The sequence below is a fragment of the Ziziphus jujuba genome, chromosome 12 (genome assembly GCF_031755915.1).
Source record: "Ziziphus jujuba cultivar Dongzao chromosome 12, ASM3175591v1".
NCBI classification, from domain to species: domain Eukaryota; kingdom Viridiplantae; phylum Streptophyta; class Magnoliopsida; order Rosales; family Rhamnaceae; genus Ziziphus; species Ziziphus jujuba.
The window spans coordinates 26,235,321-26,253,731 of NC_083390.1; the positions used below are offsets into that span (position 1 = coordinate 26,235,321).

At 36.1% G+C, this 18,411-nt stretch overlaps 2 pseudogenes; both read right to left on the bottom strand.

The window, feature by feature from the left end:
* Positions 1 to 8,466: 8,466 nt before the first annotated feature.
* On the bottom strand, positions 8,467 to 11,299 carry LOC132800183 (DNA-directed RNA polymerase subunit beta'-like; annotated as a pseudogene).
* Positions 11,300 to 11,304: 5 nt separating this feature from the next.
* On the bottom strand, positions 11,305 to 12,855 carry LOC132800184 (DNA-directed RNA polymerase subunit beta-like; annotated as a pseudogene).
* Between the last annotated feature and the right edge of the window lie 5,556 nt (positions 12,856 to 18,411).

An 18,411-nucleotide genomic window follows, 5' to 3' on the forward strand; every position in this document is an offset into this window, starting at 1 on the left:
AAAAATGAGAGAAACCCCATCCTTCTCTTTCCTTTTTTACTCCCCCACGTCACCACACTGGAGGGACATGGGGACCTAAAAAAGGGGAACATATCAACTTATTCTAAGCTAGGATAATAAGCTCATGAGCTTAGTCTTACTTCACCATCGAGAAACAAAAGAAGACTTCCATATCCAAGTTTCATTTAGACGTAGCTCATTTCTTTTTGGGTGTGCAGCAATGTCAAACCAAAATACCCAACAAGCACTAGGTCTCCCTGAAAAGGAGGTGATCCAGCCGCACCTTCCTGTACGGTTACCTTGTTACGACTTCACTCCAGCCACTAGCCCTGCCTCTTGCATCCCCCTCCTTGTGGTTAAGGTAATGACTTTGGGCATCGCCAGGTCCCATAGTGTGACGGGCGGTGTGTACAAGGCCCAGATTGAATTCACAGCCGTATGGATGACCGGCAATTACTAGTGATTGCGTGATACGAACCTAGGACGACCTGCTCCTAAACCCGTATTATATTAGCCCAGATCTTAATTAAGTTCAAGTTCTAATGGAATGGACCTCAACCCCTAACCAACCTGTGGTTAGAAACCTTGGTATAATGTAGACGCCACAATAGGGGATGGAAAACCTATTGATAAGTCAAGCTAAAACAACCAATTCTCTAATGGTGTTTTAGGTGTTCTCAAAGAACAAAGAGATAATTAATCTCACAAGTATTTTCTCAATCAAATCAAAGTTGTATTCTTATTGAAAAATAAGCCTGTAAATAGGCTACAAATCCACGAAATAAAACCCTAAAAACAAAAGGAAAACCGGCCATACAAAGTAGTTTCCTATGGTGGCCGAAATTCTCACTCCTTTCCTAATCTAATTTGGATTAATTAATTCCTTTATTTTGAATTAGGAATTAATTAATTTAAAATGAAAATAATAAAATAATAACTTTCATAAACTTATTGTTCCAGAAAATAAATAAATAAAAACTAAAAAATAATGGTAATTTCCTAAAACAAAAACTAAAATCAAATTAGGAAACTATAACACTAGCTTTTTGACTAAGTTGACTTTGACCAATCTTTGACCAAATTGAGCTCCAAATCAGCTTCAATATGCTTTTTTGGATGATAAATAAGCTGAATATGAAGTCCCACACGTTACCCATGCTTGGAAAAGGAAGAAAAAGCCAACTCAGCAAAATACAGTAAAGCCAGCATAAAATACAGTAAAAAACAGGCCAGATTTGATTCTGTCCATACAACCCCTTTTTGAATGCCTTTGAAGCTGCCTTGACTTGATTCCATATCCTCTTATACATATGTATTGAATCCATAAAGAGTTGGAACCATTTCATGCTGCGCATTGTCCATATTTGCACCAAAACTACTACCCGGGTCCGTATCGGCTTCCACCACTTGAATGCTTAGAATAGGCTTTGTATCTTCAATTATGGACAAGCTCTATTGAGAATTGATTCCCCCAGTATAAATGCTCCCAAATTGTCCTTAAATCTCTTAATTTGAGCTCTTGTAATTGGCCTAGTCTTCATCTGTGTCGGGTCAGCACCCCAGCGGGTTATCGATTGAGCAGGCTTGGGCGGAATCACATCATTCCGGCTTCATTTAGGTGAGTTGCAGCCTACAATCCGAACTGAGGATGGGTTTTTGGAGTTAGCTCACCCTCTCATGATCGCGATCCTTTGTCCCAGCCATTGTAGCACATGTGTCGCCTAGGACATAAAGGCCATGATGACTTGACGTCATCCTCACCTTCCCGAAGGCACCACTCTCTTTCAAGAGGATTCGCAGCATGTGAAGCCCTGGTAAGGTTCTTCGCTTTGCATCGAATTAAACCACATGCTCCACTGCTTGTGTGGGGCCCCATCAATTCCTTTGAGTTTCATTCTTGCAAACGTACTCCCCAGGCAGGATACTTAATGCGTTAGGTACAACACAGCACAGGTCGATATGCACAGCACCTAGTATCCATCGTTGATGGCCAGAAATTCCCCGCATTTGTTTGCCGTTTCCATAAAGAATATAATTTACAACTCTAAGTTCTAGATTATCACTTTCCTACAATGGGTCCCCGGGGAAAAGTTTTTCTAAATTTATACCGTCCGCTATTTTTTCTTGTTAGGAATGATCCATTGGACATAGATACAATTTTTTAATTTTTTTGACTCTTTACATTTTTTTTTCACCGTTCTTAGCAGTATCAAGATGCTGCTATGTCGAAATATCTTATCCATCTCTACAAGAAAATGGATATATCAAGAAAAGATTTTAAGTTCAATCTTTTTTCTTTCTCTCCACTCGTAGCAATCCGCCTGCTCGACTTCTTATATTTAAAGTGATTCGTGTATCTACTCCAATGATACTATTATTCTATACCATTATGGAAGAAGATTCAAGTAAACTATGCACTTCCTCGAGAATGAAAAAAAATTGATCTACTTTCAGTTGGTATTTTGCTTGAAATTCTGTGACTCCTCGATACTCAAGCAAATCCTTTTTTTTTTAGGATTGAATACAACCCTATCATCCCATATTTATTAATTCCTGAACTTTTTAGTCTGTATTAAGGATCATCAAAATAAGCAAAAATAATATTTCTACAAAAAATACCATTTATTGGTATTTCAATCGAAATAGTGGGATGAGGCATTAGTTCTTTCTCTTGTTTTTGAATCCACTGACATGGAATAATGAATCTATTTCATCATCTTTTTGCGAATAAAAATAAATCAGAATTTTCATGTAGAATAGAAGGAAATATGAAATTACAATGACCTTTATATATGATTCGATTAAATTCTGAATAATCCGAAATGATACTTTCTTTATTACCAGAAAGACCCAAATTTGTGTTTTACTTAATCATTATTTATTGGATTTCCTCAAAGGCTAGAAAACATTTTTCCTTCGGCAGAAATAAAATGAATGTTCATTTGATCTTGATCTTTGTGGAGTGAAAGGGGGATGACACTAGATTGGCACGAACCGCCTGAAAATATCCATAAATGACTTGGTTTTGGTAAGAGATGGACATTACTATATGTAAATTTCGGTGCATAGTATATGATGTGATTCTGCCCGAGCCCGCTCCACCGGTAACCCGCTGGGGTGCTGACTCGACACGGATGAAGACTAGGCCAATCACAAGAGCTCAAATTAAGAGATTTAAGGACAACCTGGAAGTATTTATACAGGGGGTAATCAATCTCAACAGAGCTTGTCCATACTTGAAGATACAAAGCCTATTCTAAGCATCCAAGTGGTGGAAGCCGATACGGACCAGGGTGACGGTTTTGGTACATTTTTGGAATCCGGGAAGTATGAAATGGTTCCAATGCTTTATGGGTTCAATACATATGCCTAAGAGGTCATGGAATCAAGTTAAAGCAGCCTCAAATGCAATCAAAAAGGGCTTGTACGGACAGCATCAACAATTTGGCCGAATTTGCTGTATTGCTTGCTGGCTTTACTGTATTTTACTGTATTAGCCTTTTCTTATTTTTCCAAGCATGGGCAACGTGTGGGACTTCATATTTAGCTTATTTGGCATCCTGAAAAGAATCTAGAAGCTGATTTGAAGCTCAAAGAGCTCAAAGATTGATCAAAGTCAACTTGATCAAAAGGCTAGCATTTTTAGTTTCCTAATTTGTTTTTACTTTTTGTTTTAGGAAACTACCATTACTTTTTGGATTTTATTTATTTATTTTCTGGACAAATAACTTTAGGAAGGTTTTTATTTTATTCTTTCCATTGTAAATTAATTAATTCCTAATTTAATATAAAGGAATTAATTAATCAAACTTAGATTAGGAAAGGAAGTATAGTTTCGGCCAACTAGGTTTCTTTATGTGTGTGGCCGATTTTACCTAGGGTTTTTAGGGTTTATTTTGTTTCTTTCAAAGCCTATTTAAAGGCTTATTTTTTCAATAATAATACAACTTTGATTTGATTAAGAAAATACTTGTGAGATTAATTATCTCTTTGTTCTTTGAGAACACCTAAAACACCATTAGAGAATTGGTTGTTTTAGCTTGACTTATCAATAGGTTTTCCATCCCCTATTGTGGCGTCTACATTATACCAAGGTTTCTAACCACAGGTTGGTTAGGGGTTGAGGTCCATTCCATTAGAACTTGAACTTAATTAAAGATCCGGGCTAATATAATACGGGTTTAGGAGCAGGTCGTCCTAGGTTCGTATCATTTGGTATCAGAGCTAAATTTTGTTCAGGTTTGATCTATCTTTATTTGATTTATTTGTTTTTGTGTTATTCTGCAATTTTAGCATTAGGTTAAGGTTGCATCCATCCTATACACGTTCAGCATCTTAAAAAAAAAAAAAAAAAAATCATTCCTAGTTGGATTAGGATTTCCTAGTTTTATCGTGTTTTTATTTCCTAGTTTGTTGGTTGTCTTTTATCATTGTTCTTGATAATTTTGGTTTTTGCTGATTTTCCTTTGCTGTTTTAATCTTAGAAATTTGCATTCATATATTCAAAAAAAAAAAAAAAAAAAAAAAAGAGTTTGCGGCAACAGTTAAAAAAAAAAAAAAAAAAACTGCACATTTTGTTTATTTGGAGGTCTCGGGTTTGGTGTTGGAATTGCAATTTTGGTAATTATTCTTGCTACTGCAGTTTTTTATGTTATGTGAGTGAAAAAAAAAAAAAAAGAAGGTAAAGCCGAATAAAAAAAAAAAAAAAAAAGAAGGAAAAAAAATATTTCGGTTTGTTGGAGTTTGATTTGTTTGCTGGAAATTTGTTGGAGCTGCTGGTTTTTTATTATTATTTATTCAATATTTGAGTTGCTGGAGAATTATTTTTGCTGCTGGATATTTGGATTTTGGGTGCTTAAATTATTTGGATTAAAATCAGTTAAAGGATTTGATACAAAAACTCGAATTACAAAGAACAACAACCAACAACTTTTCTATATTTTTGTTCTCTTTGATTCTTGTTCGTATTTGAATTTTTTTTTTCTGGAATTTTATTCTTGAACTCATAATCTACTACCATCTGGTGCAGTTTTCAAAAATTCCAACGTTTTCCCATTATTTTGTGTTTCGTTGTCTAGAAAGCCGAAAAATTAGGATTTGTTGGATTCTTTCGGTATTGCCTACTTTTTGCTACTGTTTTGTTGATAAGTTTAATTAAAACATACTAGTGATCTAATTGTTGTTTTGTGGGTGTTTTAATTAGAACTTTGAGATAATTCATTGAGTGGAAAAGGCAATAGTGTGTGAGCTTAAAAGAGGGTAAAAGCCGAAACTAGTGTGCAAACACGAGTGTCGAGACCTTGTTTGAGTGAAACACGTGAGGGAGTGAATATTGTGAGGATTTATTTTATTTTTGTAGTATTTTACTAACATGGCAGATTCTAGAATAAGAAGAGGGGATCCACCCTTGAGGATCAATGAGGAAGAGTCCGTAGCATTCCATGGCGATGATCGAGCTACCGGGAGTGGAGACCAAGTGGACATGAGAGCTGTTTTGGAATCAATACAGCGGGTTAGTGCTCTAGTTGAGCATGTAAATCAAAGAGTGGGAAGACTAGAAGCCTCACAAGGAATGCCGAACACAAGAAATAGGCAAGAATTCCATGGAGGGCGAGGCCGAGGACGAGGAGGTCGCGAGAGACCGAGAGAGGAATTTGATGAGGAGCCATTCGGTGGAGACTATGAGGAAGGTATGGATGAAACATTTGCTGTCCAAGATAGAGCTGGCCGTGGAAGATATAGGAGGGAAGAAACAGATGACAATCTTAGCAATATCATGATCAACATCCCACCATTCATGGGAAAAAGTGACCCCGAAGCATATTTGGAGTGGGAAGAAAAGATGGAGATGATATTTGACCGCCATAATTATTCGGAGGCTAAGAAGGTGAAATTGGCAGCAATGGAGTTTGGACATTATGCACTCCAATGGTGGACCAATGAGGAAAACACCCGAAGGAGAGTTGGTGATGACTTGATTACTACATGGCGACAAATGAAAGGAGCCATGAGGAAGCGATTCGTACCATCACACTATCATAGGTTGCTGCATCAAAGACTTCAATCTTTATCTCAAGGACATGGATCCGTGGAGGATTATTATAAGGAGATGGAGATGCTTATGATGAGATTGAACTTGAGTGAAGATAGGGAAGCAACAATGGCAAGGTTTCTTGGTGGTTTGAACCGTGAAATAGCCAATCAACTAGCCTTTTCTTATTTTTCCAAGCATGGGCAACGTGTGGGACTTCATATGTAGCTTATTTGGCATCATAAAAAGAATCTAGAAGCTGATTTGAAGCTCAAAGAGGTCAAAGATTGATCAAAGTCAACTTGATCAAAAGGCTAGCATTTTTAGTTTCCTAATTTGTTTTTACTTTTTGTTTTAGGAAACTACCATTACTTTTTGGATTTTATTTATTTATTGTCTGGACAAATAACTTTAGGAAGGTTTTTATTTTATTCTTTCCATTGTAAATTAATTAATTCCTAATTTAATATAAAGGAATTAATTAATCAAACTTAGATTAGGAAAGAAAGTATAGTTTCGGCCAACTAGGTTTCTTTATGTGTGTGGCCGATTTTACCTAGGGTTTTTAGGGTTTATTTTGTTTCTTTCAAAGCCTATTTAAAGGCTTATTTTTCAATAATAATACAACTTTGATTTGATTAAGAAAATACTTGTGAGATTAATTATCTCTTTGTTCTTTGAGAACACCTAAAACACCATTAGAGAATTGGTTGTTTTAGCTTGACTTATCAATAGGTTTTCCATCCCCTATTGTGGCGTCTACATTATACCAAGGTTTCTAACCACAGGTTGGTTAGGGGTTGAGGTCCATTCCATTAGAACTTGAACTTAATTAAAGATCCGGGCTAATATAATACAGGTTTAGGAGCAGGTCCTCCTAGGTTTGTATCAGTATACATTTGTACTCCAGTGCATTTCTCCCTCTAAGTCAGAATAAATATGTTTTTGAATCTATTCTTTAAAATTCAAAGCGTATGTTCCTTCGCAAATTTCAGCAATAACTTGTTCAGATTCTACATATTGATCATTTTGAACTAAAATAAAACTTTTTGGTGGAATAGTCACGATAGGTATAATATCTTCACTCTCAACAGTTACATACATGTCTATATAACATAGAAAAGCAGGATACCCATGACATGTACGTGTAGGATGAACCAAATCCTCATTGAAGTTTATTTTTCCATTAGAAGGGACTTGTAATGTTCTGAAGTACCCTCTGTGAATACCCCACCAATATGAAAAGTTCTTAATGTTAATTAAATGCCCAGTTCCCCAATAGATACACCCGTAATAATACCTACAGCTTCTCCGAAGTCGACCAGTTGCCATGAGTAGGGCTCTGACCATAACATAATCGGCAGACCCAATACGTGCTCTTACAAGTAAAGAGAGTTTGAATAGATATTGGTTGTGTTTGAAAGGTTATGAATCGATTGAAAAGTCCAATCTCAATATCCTGATTTCCAAGGGCAATACATCGAGGGCCTATATATATATATATATATCATATGCTACTACACAACCAATCAATGTTTGGATAAAAATTCTTTTTGGCATCATCCCATTGCGAGGACTCACAAAAATACATTGGGCGGTGCCACAATCTATTCTACGTACAACAATGTGCTGAACTACTTCAACAAGTCTGCATGTAAGATATCCAGCATCCGATGTTCATACAGCAGTATCCACAACTCCTTTGCAGGCTCCGTAACAAGAAATGATATATTTTGTTAAAGACATTCCTTCACGTAAATTGCTTTGAATAGGTAAATCAATCATTTGTCCTTGTGAATCCAACATGAACCCTTTCATACCTACTAATTGGTGTACTTGAGATGCATTTCCTCTAGCTCCTGAAAAGGACATTATATGGACTAGATTAGAAAGGTCAATCATCCTAAAATTAGAATTCATTTTTTGTCATAAATAGTCAGTTGTAGCATAACATATCTCAATAGATTGTCATAATTGTTCTACCGTGTGTACATTCCAATAATGATGGTGTTTTCCAAAATCAAACCTTGTTGTTCAGCATCTTGGACTAGCCATCCCTTAGAAGGTATTGTTAAAAGATCATCAATTCCTAATGAAATGGATGTAGTGGTGGCTTATTGAAACCCCAGAGTCTTTACTTGATCCAGGATTTATGATGTACATGCCATTCTGAAGTGGTCTATTAATCTACTAATAAGCCGTTTAATGGCAGTTCCATCTATCACTTTATTGTGACAGGCCATATTAGCCAATTGTGCCATAAGTACCTCCATATTCCGTTGAGTAGGGTTCGCCCATGGGTTTGGGTCAATGATTGGAAAACTTCCTTTTCTTGATCTTGATTTGCGTAGAAATTTAGGAACTATGGTCCTACTTGAATTGGAGAGACCTAAATTCACACTGGTATCATCGAATCACTTAGCTTGGATACCATATTAATGGGTATCATATGAGCAGGCCAGGCTAAAACCTTGTATAGCTTCTTCGATTTCTCAATAAAGAGAATATGACCAACAGTGGTTCTAACATATATACAAAGAATTTATTTTTTTTTTGCTTCTTACTATTAGATAGGGCCCATAAAACTCATGATAGGTACCCAAAGGTTCATAGTGAACTTCGAGGGGAGCTTCTCTTGAAGTAATAATGTGTTGATCTAATTGCCACCGGAGCCGCAAAGGACTATCTAAATGGATTCTTTTCTGCCGATAAACTCCAATTGCATCATAGGAATTACAAAAATGGGGTGCTTTTTCTTTGATATACTTCTTATCGTCAATTCTTCCATTTTGATAATTTCTGTGAGTCCATGGATTATACCTATTTGCATAAATACCTCGGCGATTCCCACTTGTTAATACATAAAGGCCAATAAGCATATCTTGAGTTGGTACAGAAATGGAGTCTCCAATAGCTGGCGATAAGAGATTCGTATAACAAAACATAAGTAACGAGCTTCCAAAGATAAGGGTACATGAACAACCATTTGATCCCTATCAAAGTTGGCATTAAATCCCCTTCAAACTAATGGATGTAAACAAATAGCATGTCCTTGGAAAAAAATGGGTTGGAAGGCTTGTATGCTTAATCTATGCAAAGTGGGTGCCCTATTCAGCAATACGGGATGCCTTTGCATAACTTCCTGAAGTATTTCCTATACAACCAGCTCATTTTCCTAAATTTTACTCTTAGTAACTCCTATGTTCGAAGCCAACTATTGTCTAATTAAACCATGAATTACAAATGTTTGGAAAAGTTCTACTACTATTTCACAAGGCAATCCACATCGATGTAATGAAAGTGAAGGACCTATGACAATGACAGAACGCCTCAAATAATCAACACATTTGCCAAGCAAAGTCTCACGAAATCTTCCTTCTTTGCCTTCAATTGCATCTGAAAACAACTTGTAAGCCTTATTATGACCATCCCTCATTGGTTGTTTAGGGATTCCATTATCAAGAACTGTATCCACGGCTTCTTGTACCAATTTCTCCTGACACATTACTAATTCCCCTGGCATAGATCTACTTGTGGTTAATAGATCGATAAGAGTATTGTTCTGATAGATAACTCTTTTATAGAGCTTATTAATATCCGAGCTCATTAGTTTACCCCCATCTATCCGAATAATAGGTCTCAACTCGGGAGGAAGAACTAGTAATAGACATAAAGCCATCCACTTATGTTCTATGTTTGTTCGAATAAAATTCTTAGCTAATTCCATGCGTCTAACCAAAACATCCCTTCTTCTTCCCCTACTTTTTGATCTTCCCATTCATTACCTGTGGGGCCTTCTTCCCCTAATTCTTTCCATTCTACCAACGAATAATCTATAATAATTTGCAAATCTAGATCGACTAATTGTTCTCGGATAGTACTTGCTCCGGTAGAAATTTTTCGATTTTGAAATGTCTCGAAGCCTTGGGTAGTTAAAAAAATTTGGATGCTGTATTTCCAGGATTGGGTCTCATATTCGAATGAACCTCATAATCGTAAGAAAGTGGGTTTTTTAGTTATGAACCTAGCAAAAGAAAAATTTGGATAGGATCCTATTGGATCTCCCCCCTCAAAATGGGATGTGAAAGTTTCCTCTCATACGGCTCAAGTAGTTACACCGAAAAAGATAAAGAAAAGAAAGAGGTTTCTTTTCCACTTTCAAATTCTATAAAAACCCAAAAAAATCTACTCCTTACTCAAGTTCCAAAAGAAGGTCAAGCAACATTTCATTGATTCATTTTATTTATTTGTTTTAATATATTTTCTGAATTGAATTCTTTATTTAATTATGGCATAATAAAATAAATGAAATGTGAAATTCTTGAGTAGTCTACTTCCCTTTGAATGATGAATCCCCTTAATTTTAATTAAAGTAAAAGAAGGCCTTAGAATTCATAAGGTATTTACTTGTCTATGTATCTTTCTGTTCAATCTTTTAGGTCCCTACTTTACCTCAATGGTTATTTCATGATATCCTTAAAGCCTATATCCGATAGATAGGCTCCTGCAACCAACATATTTGCTTAGTTTGCTTATTTTGACATAATTTCTTTCTTTTAGAAAGAAAGGAAATGGTAACTTCCACAAAAGAAGTCTTTTTTTTTTCACGAGGTTTAAATTTCTATTTATTTCTTACTAAATCGACCATAGACCAATTCCCTTTTTACTTGGGAGTATTGAACACACCCATAATTTTGAGCTTCATGTTACTCCTACCAAGAGACATGTCATATCCAAGGCATCCTAATTCGATTGAATGGGATGATAGTTTCTCATTCTGAATTTGTAAATTCATAATTTTGATTAAATCACATATCGCAATATACTAGGCCTTCTAATTCTTTAAGAGGCTTATCTAAAAGATTCGCAATATAACTAGGAAGACGTTTCAAATACAACACATGGGTTACTGGGCATGCTAGTTTGATGTAGCCCATTTAATATCTTCGTATTCGAGAATCAACAAATTCAACTCTGCATTGTTCATAAAATTTTGGTTCTTCTTTTTCATCTCCGATTACTCGATAATTCCCACAAGCACAAATCCCACTTTTTATAGGCCCAAAAATTCTTTCACAAAATAATCCATCTTTTGTCTGATTTATTGGTTTTGTAATGAAAAGTGTAGGATTTTGTCACCTCTCCAATTATCTCTCCATTAGGCAGGATTTTTTTGGCCCAAGCATTTATTTGTTGAGGAGAAACTGATCCAATTTGAAGGTGTTGATGTTTATACCAACCGATCATAGAAGAAAATTTCTGATTCATTTTGATTAAGCGTCCTTCCTATTAATCTGTAAGTTTTTCTCAGATACAAGGAAATGATTCATTTCCAAAGCCAAAGATCGTAATTCTCGAACGAGCAATCAAAAAGATTCTGGAGCATCCTCCAGTTTAGGTATTGTTCCTCCAATGATTATAGTACTAAGTACTTCTTGGCGAGCTCTAACATGATCAGATTTATAAGTAAGCATCTCTTGTAAAATACGAGCAACACCAAATCCCTCTAGAGCCCAAACTTCCATTTCTCCTTCCCGTTGGCCCACCTGCTTGGCCCTTCCTCTAAGTGGTTGTTATGTAACAAGTGCATAATGTTTGCTAGAATGTCCATGTATTTTATCATCAACTTTATGAATTACTTTCAAGATATAAGGCTTTCCTATTATAATAGGTTGTTTAAAAGGATCCCCATTCTTCCATCAAATATTATGCTTTTTCACGGATACTTGAGTTCAAATACCCATGGATTCGCTGTTTGCTTATTGGCTTCATATAATTCAGAAAATACTAGTTTTCTCAAAGCCTCTTGTTCATATCTCTCATTAATGGTGCTATTCGATAATGTCTATCTAGCAACTTCCTACCAACCCAAGAGAGCATTCAAATATCTGGCCTACGTTCATGCGTGAGGGTACTCCTAATGGGTTGAAGACCATATCAACGGGTCTTCCATCTTGCAAATAAGGCATATCTTGTCTAGGTCAAATTTTTGAAATGATACCTTTATTTCCAAGCCTTCCAGCTACATTATCCCCCACTTTAACTACATGCTTTTGTGAAACATATACACGAACCGTTTCTGGATTATAACTAGAACTCCTTTCTTTTTTGGATGCATCTCACATCAATAACTCTACCTCTACTGCCAATGGGTAACTTTAGACAAGTTTCCTTTGAAGTGGATACCTAAATGCCAAGGATGGCTCGTAATAATCTATCTTCTGGAGCATACGATGATTCTTTCACCATCTGGGGCGTTAATTTACCTACTCAAATATCACTCGTCTCCACCTAAGACCCCAACATCACAATTCCTTTTTTGTCTAAATTTCAGAGTAAATGGCTTCTAGATGCGGTATTTCATTAGTGATTCTTTCAGGATCGTGACTTGTTACATGAGTCTGAATTTCATATTTCCATATGTGAAAAGAAGTATAAATATCCTCATATACCAGACGCTCATTAATGAGTACCGCATCCTCAGAATTGTAACCTTCCCATGGCATATAAGCTACTAATACATTTTTTTCCCAAAGTGAGTTCTTCGCCAACTGTAGCAGCACCATCCGCTAAAATTTGTCCATTTTTAATACATTTACCTCGTGCAACTTGGGTTTTTGATGCATACAAGTATTTTTGTTCGAACGTTGATATATCACTAATGGAATGCTTAGAGTATCCCCATTGCCTGATAAAAGGATCTTGTCATTATCGGTATAAATGATCTTTCCCTTATGTTTGGCTATAGCTAGAACCTCAGAATCTAGAGCTACTTGGCATTCCAACCCAGTTCCTATTAGAGTTTGGTGTGGTTTTGGGTTCATTTGGCCAAGAGTGTCGTACACAAGGTGTTAGTCTTGTGCACAACATTTAATCAGATTTTTGGTTTGATGTTTAAAATGAGACAAGTTTTGTATCTATATATGCAACAAATGAACTAGTGTGCTGTCTAGTTTTGTATCTATATATGCAACATCTTCTCTTCACCTTCTTCTTCTTCCTTCAAAACAAAAACCCTAACATGTGAGGTGTGTGTGGGACCAAATGGAAGTCTTTAAAATTCAAAATTTACACATTTCCCACTCAAAATTATGATACATAACCGTTCAACCACCAGCTCACATGTGAGTGCATAATTATGACAAGAGTTGGTGAGATTTTGAATTTCAAAAAACTGTCTAAACCTAATCCTGTACTACTATTTTGACCAGATGGGAGGCTGGGATATCTTCATCCAAATTGCTTGAATTTTGGCATGTGGTATGTTGAAATATCAAGGATGAAATCTAGTTAAGACCAAGGGCAAAAGAATTGGGTAAGGCCTCCAATTCATGATGCGAATCCACCCGAGATAGCTCGACCGACAACCCGCTGGGGTGCTGACCCATTACAAATGAAGGTGGGGCCTATCACTAAGGCCCAAGCCAAGAAGTTCAAGGACAATCTTGCTGTATTCATACAAGTAATAAGTCATAGTCAAGAGGGGTTGGTCATATCTAAAGAACAAAGGCCTGTTTTACTCATACAAACAATAGAAGCCAAAACGGGGTCGGGTGACGTTTTTGGTAACAATAAAGAGGCCGGGTTGTATGAATTGGAACCCCATCTTTATGGGTTTAATTTATATGGAGGATGAGTCATAGAAACCAGCCAAAGCAGCTTCAAAGCCGACCAACAAGGAGGTTTGCGCACAAGGAGAAGGAATGGCCGAATTTGCTGTATTCTTCGCGGGCTTTACTGTATTTTACTGTATTAGCCTTTTCTCTTACTTCCAAGCAAGGGCAACGTGAGGAACTTCACAATAAGCTTATTTGGCATCCTACAAAGTATATTGAAGCTGATTTGGAGCTCATTTGGGTCAAAGAATTGGTCAAAGTCAATGTAGTCAAAAAAGCTAGTATTTTAGTTTCCTAATTTTATTCTACTTTTTGTTTTAGGAAACTACCATTATTTTTAGTTTCTATTTATTTATTTTCTGGACAAATAAGATTAGGAAAGTTATTATTTTATTATTTTCTTTGTAAATTAATTAATTCCTAATTCAAAATAAAGGAATTAATTAATCCAAATTAGAGTAGGAAAGGGAAAGTTTCGGCCAAGGTAGAATTCTTCATTGAGTGGCCGGTTTTTCCTAGGGTTTTTAGGGTTTATTTTGTTTCTTTCAAAGCCTATTTAAAGGCTTATTTTTCATTAATAATATAACTTTAAAACTTTGATTTGATTAAGAAAATACTTGTGAGATTAATTATCTCTTTGTTCTTTGAGAACACCTAAAACACCATTAGAGAATTGGTTGTTTTAACTTGACTTATCAATAGGTTTTCCATCCCCTATTGTGGCGTCTACATTATACCAAGGTTTCCAACCACAGGTTGGTTAGGGGTTGAGGTCCATTCCATTAGAACGTGAACTTAATTAAAGATCCGGGCTAATATAATACGGGTTTAGGAGCAGGTCGTCCTAGGTTCGTATCATTTGGTATGAGAGCTAAATTTTGTTCAGGTTTGATCTATCTTTATTTGCTTTATTTGTTTTTGTGTTATTCTGCAATTTTAGCATTAGGTTAAGGTTGCATCCATCCTATACACGTTCAGCATCTTAAAAAAATAAAAAATAAAAAATTCATTCCTAGTTGAATTAGGATTTCCTAGTTTTATCGTATTTTTGTTTCCTAGTTTGTTGGTTGTCTTTTATCATTGTTCTTGTTAATTTGGTTTCTGTTGATTTTTCTTTGCTGTTTTAGTCTTAAATATTTGCATTCATATATTCAAAAAAAAAAAAAAAACAAGAAAAAAAAAAAAAAAGAAGTTTGCGGCAACATTTAAAAAAAAAAAAAAAAAACTGCACATTTTGTTTATTTGGAGGTCACGGGTTTGGTGTTTGTTTTGGAGTTGGAATTGCAATTTTGGTAATTATTCTTGCTACTGCAGTTGTTTATGTTCTGTGAGTGAAAAAAAAAAAAAAAAAAGAAGGTAAAGCCGAATAAAAAAAAAAAAAAAAAAGAAGAAAAAAAAATATTTCGGTTTGTTGGAGTTTGATTTGTTTGCTGGAAATTTGTTGGAGCTGCTGGTTTTTTATTATTTATTCAATATTTGAGTTGCTGGAGAATTATTTTTGCTGCTGGATATTTGGATTTTGGGTGCTTAAATTATTTGGATTAAAATTAGATAAAGGAATTGATACAAAACTTGAATTACAAGAACAACAACCAACACTTTTCTATAATGTTGTTCTCTTTGATTCTTGCTCGTATTTGAATTTCTTTTTCTGGAATTTTATTCTTAAACTCATAATCTACTACCATCTGGTGCAGTTTTCAAAAATTCCAACGTTTTCCCATTATTTTGTGTTTTCTTGTCTAGAAAGCCGAAAAATTAGGATTTGTTGGATTCTTTCGGTATTGCCTACTTTTTGCTTACTGTTTGTTGATAAGTTTAATTAAAACATACTAGTGATCTAATTGCTGTTTTGTGGGTGTTTTAATTAGAACTTAGAGATAATTCATTGAGTGGAAAAAGGCAAGAGTGTGTGAGCTTAAAAGAGGGTAAAAGCCGAAACTAGTGTGCAAACACGAGTGTCGAGACCTTGTTTGAGTGAAACACGTGAGGGAGTGAATATTGTGAGGATTTATTTTATTTTTGCAGTATTTTACTAACATGGCAGATTCTAGAATAAGAAGAGGGGATCCACCCTTGAGGATCAATGAGGAAGAGTCCGTAGCATTTCATGGCGATGACCGAGCTACCGGAAGTGGAGACCAAGTGGACTTGAGAACTATTTTGGAATCAATACAGCGGATGAGTGCTCAATTTGAGCATGTAAACCAAAGAGTGGGAAGGTTAGAAGCCTCACAAGGAAGGCCGAATACAAGAAATAGGCAAGAATTCCATGGAGGACGAGGAGGTCGCGAGAGGCCGAGAGAGGAATTTGATGAGGAGCCATTGGACGGTGACTTTGAGGAATGTATGGACGAAACCTTTACTGTCCAAGATAGAGCTGGCCGTGGGAGATATAGGAGGGAGGATACAGATGAAGATTTGGGAAATATCAAGGTTAATATCCCACCTTTTATGGGTAAAAGTGATCCTGAAGCTTATTTGGAGTGGGAAGAAAAAATGGAGATGATTTTTTACTGCCACAACTATTCGGAAGGTAAGAAGGTGAAGATGGCAGCAATGGAGTTTGGCCATTATGCACTCCAATGGTGGATAAATGAGCAAAGCACCTGAAGGAGGGTTGGTGAAGACTTAATTACAACATGGAGACAAATGAAAGGAGTCATGAGGAAGCGGTTTGTGCCATCCCATTACCAAAGGTTGCTGCATCAAAGGCTTCAATCTTTGTCTCAAGGAAGTAGGTCCGTGGAGGATTATTACAAAGAGATGGAGATGTTAATGATGAGGTTAAACATGAGGAAGGATAGAGAGGCAACAATGGCAAGATTTCTCGGAGGGTTAAACCGTGACATTGCCAACCAACTTGAATTACAACAATACTTGGAATTGGAGGAGATGTTGCATGTAGCCATTAAACTTGAGAACCAATTCAAGAGGAGGGGTGTTAGTACACGGTTTGGAGGAGTTTCTAGCAGTGGAAGGACAAGTTCAAGTGGCTGGAAAAACAATTCCACTTATGAAAACAAGTTGAGGCCGAAATTAGGAGAAGAATCAACCAACCGGCCAAGAAGGGAGGTCAAGACCGAATCTGTCCAAGCACTTAGAGGTGAGATAAAATCTGATCCAAAACCTCAAAAATCTAGAGAAATAATTTGTTTTAAGTGCCAAGGAAGAGGACACATATCCAGCCAATGCCCAAATAGAAGAATCATGGTATTAAAGGGTGATGGTGAGCTGGAATCCGCAAGTGAAGAAAGTGGAGCTGAAACCGAGCAAGAGGAGGATTGTAATGAAGATGAAACCGAACCTGTAGATACATCTAAAGCCGAGTTGAGCTTGGTTTCAAGGAGAGTACTTGCTGTCTACAAAGATGAAGAACAGATACAAAGAGAAAACATCTTCCACACTCGCTGCGAAATACAAGGTAAAATTTGTAGCATTATTATAGATAGTGGGAGTTGTACTAATGTGATAAGTAATCTTGTAGTTGATAAATTAGGTTTGAAAACAATTAAACATCCAGAACCTTATAGATTACAATGGCTTAATGATAGTGGTGAGATGAAAGTAAACAAACAAGCCAAAGTAAAATTTAATATAGGTAGATATGAGGATGTAGTTTTATGTGATATTGTACCTATGATTGCTGGACATATACTATTAGGTAGACCATGGCAATTTGATAAAGATGCTACTCATTTTGGTCGAGAAAATAGTATTGTTTTCAGGTTTAAAGGGAAGAAGATCAAGCTGGAACCATTATCTCCTAAAGAGGTTTACAAGGACCAATTACAAATGCAACAAAGGAGAGAAGCCGAAAAGCTCAAGGAAAAAGCAAGCATGGCACCAACTGCTTCACCATCCATTCAAGAAGGTAAGATTGAGGTTGCTGACCAAGGTAAGGGTTCTAAGGTTCATATTGAGTGGAAAGACCAAGAAAAAGCCGAGAGAGAGGTGAGAAAAGAGAGCAAATCCGAGAGCATAAAAAAACTGGAAATTTCCGCCAATGAGAGCCAAACCGAGGAAGGAAAAAGAAAAGAAAGAAAAGAGAGGAAAAACCAGAATTTTTATTTGAGTTTAGGGGATATTAATAAGGTTATTGAGTGTAAGAAACCTTTGCTGGTCATGCTTTACAAAGAAAATTATTTTAATGATCAAACTAATTTTGAAGAACTTGAATTGCCAAGTTCAATGATTTCTCTTTTGAAGGAATTTGGAGATGTCTTCCCAAGTGAAATTCCAAGTGGACTACCACCTATTCGAGGGATAGAACATCAAATTGACTTTGTTCCAGGGGCTGCCATACCAAATAGACCAGCTTATAGGAGCAATCCCGGAGAAACAAAGGAGCTGCAAAAACAGGTAAGTGATTTGCTTGATAAAGGATATATTCGTGAGAGTTTAAGTCCATGTGCTGTTCCTGTTTTGTTGGTACCTAAAAAGGATGGTTCTTGGAGAATGTGTGTTGATTGTAGAGCTATAAATAATATTACCATCAAATATAGACATCCCATTCCTAGATTAGATGATATGCTTGATGAATTGCATGGTGCTTGCATGTTTACAAAAATTGATCTTAGGAGTGGTTATCACCAAATTAGGATGAAAGAAGGTGAAGAATGGAAAACCGCATTCAAAACTAAATATGGACTGTATGAATGGTTAGTTATGCCTTTTGGATTATCCAATGCACTTAGTACTTTCATGAGGCTTATGAATCATGTAATGCGTCCATTTATTGGTAAATTTGTGGTTGTTTATTTT